Genomic DNA, 1,834 nt, shown 5'->3' on the forward strand with positions numbered 1-1,834 from the left:
CCCTCTGCCAATCCCTCCACTGGCTTCTGATTGCCCAACGGATCAAATTCAAAATCCTAACACTGACATACAAAGCTGTCCATCATACTGCCCCAAACTACATCACCGACCTAATATCCAAGTACCGCCCAACACGCACACTCCACTCCCCTCAAGACCTCCTTCTCTCTAGTTCCCTGGTCTCCTCCTTCCATGTCGGCCTCCAGGATTTCTCCAGGACATCACCTATCCTCTGGAACTCCCTACCCCAATCCATCAGACTATCACCTACTCTCCTCTCATTAAGGCACACCCTGAAAACCCACCTCTTCAGGGAAGCCTACCCCACCCCCTGCTAATTGCCGCCCTCCTCCACTCTTCCTACCACTCCATCCCCCACAGCTATCTCCTCCTGTACCACTATCCCCTCCCTCCTAGATTGTAAGCTTGAAAGAGCAGGGCCCTCGATCCCCTTGTGTATCACATTGTATTGTTTTCGTACTGTCGCATGTTCTGTCTCCCTTTGTAATGTACAGCGCTGAGCGAACTATTGGCGCTTTATAAATACTGTATAATAATAATAATAATTGCGCTGAGGTTTGTCTTTATCTTATTCACACTAGGCTTTTCTCGTGATTTGGATTACATACACCTCCCCCTGTCCTTGTCTCCAGCAGCACAGTGGCTAAGTGGTTAGCATTTTCAGCTAACAGCACTAGGGTTGTTGGTTTGAATGCCAACCTTGGCACTACCTGCCTGGAGTTTGCATGTTCTGTGTGTGAGGGTTTCCTCCCACACTCCAAAGACAATTTGAGAAAGCTTTATTGTAATTTTCTTTAAAGATCAAATCATAATTATTTTGATTCATTATTGTGGGGCTCTTAACTAATAGCCGTTTGGCGGCTGGCAAAATGCTGTAGATTTCCGGGTGGATGCCATATGGCGTACTCCTGGGCATGCGCAGTTTTCGTGCTTGCAGAGCCGCGCAGCGGCGCGATCTGTCACCGGCCGTGTACCTCGGACATGGCCGATGACAGATCTGAGTACCGGCCCCCATTGCCGGTACCATGTGACCTGCTGTGACGGATCACAGCAGGTCACATGACAGTTGTATACAATGGATGGCTTCATTCATACCATCCATTGTATACTAGTGTCAAGCTGTGAATGGTCACAGCGATCACATGCACATGTCATGTGATTAGCTGTGGCCAAATCACAGCTAAGCACAAAAAAAAAAAAAAGCCTGAATGAATCGATGTCATTCAGGTAAATGCTTGCTTATCGCAAAGTAATTCTTTGCTATAAGCAAATTGTGTAAAAAAAAAAAAAAAATTCTGATCACTTCCCCAAAGTAGTACAATGTTACTATGGTAACATTGTATTACTTTGGTCATAGTGAAATATGAAAAAAAATCTTAAAAAAAAGAAAAGAAATGTAATAAAAAATTAAAAATAATAAAAAAATATATATATATATTTTTTTTTTTTTTCATACTGTCACCAGTCACTGTCCCTGATCACTGCCATGCCAGTTATATGATGACGCTGTACTGCACTGGTGACAGTATGTAAAAAAAATAGTGAAAATAATTTTTTTAATTTTTTAATTTTCCGAAAAATTATGACAAAAAAAATACAACTTCAAAAAACTCGCCATGCCTCTTATGAAGTACGTTGGACTGTCTACTCTGCAAAAAGGGGTCATTTGGGGATATCTGTACTGTTCTGACATTCTTGGACCTCAAGAAATTAGATTGGCTGTCAGTACTTCAGGATTGATCAATATTCAGATCTATACCATAGTTTGTGAACTCTATAACTTTCCTACAAACTAAAAAATACATCCTAATTT

The sequence above is a fragment of the Staurois parvus genome, unplaced genomic scaffold, assembly GCF_062004578.1.
Source record: "Staurois parvus isolate SC_StPar_1 unplaced genomic scaffold, SC_StPar_1.0 ptg000690l, whole genome shotgun sequence".
Classification (NCBI taxonomy): Eukaryota; Metazoa; Chordata; class Amphibia; order Anura; family Ranidae; genus Staurois; species Staurois parvus.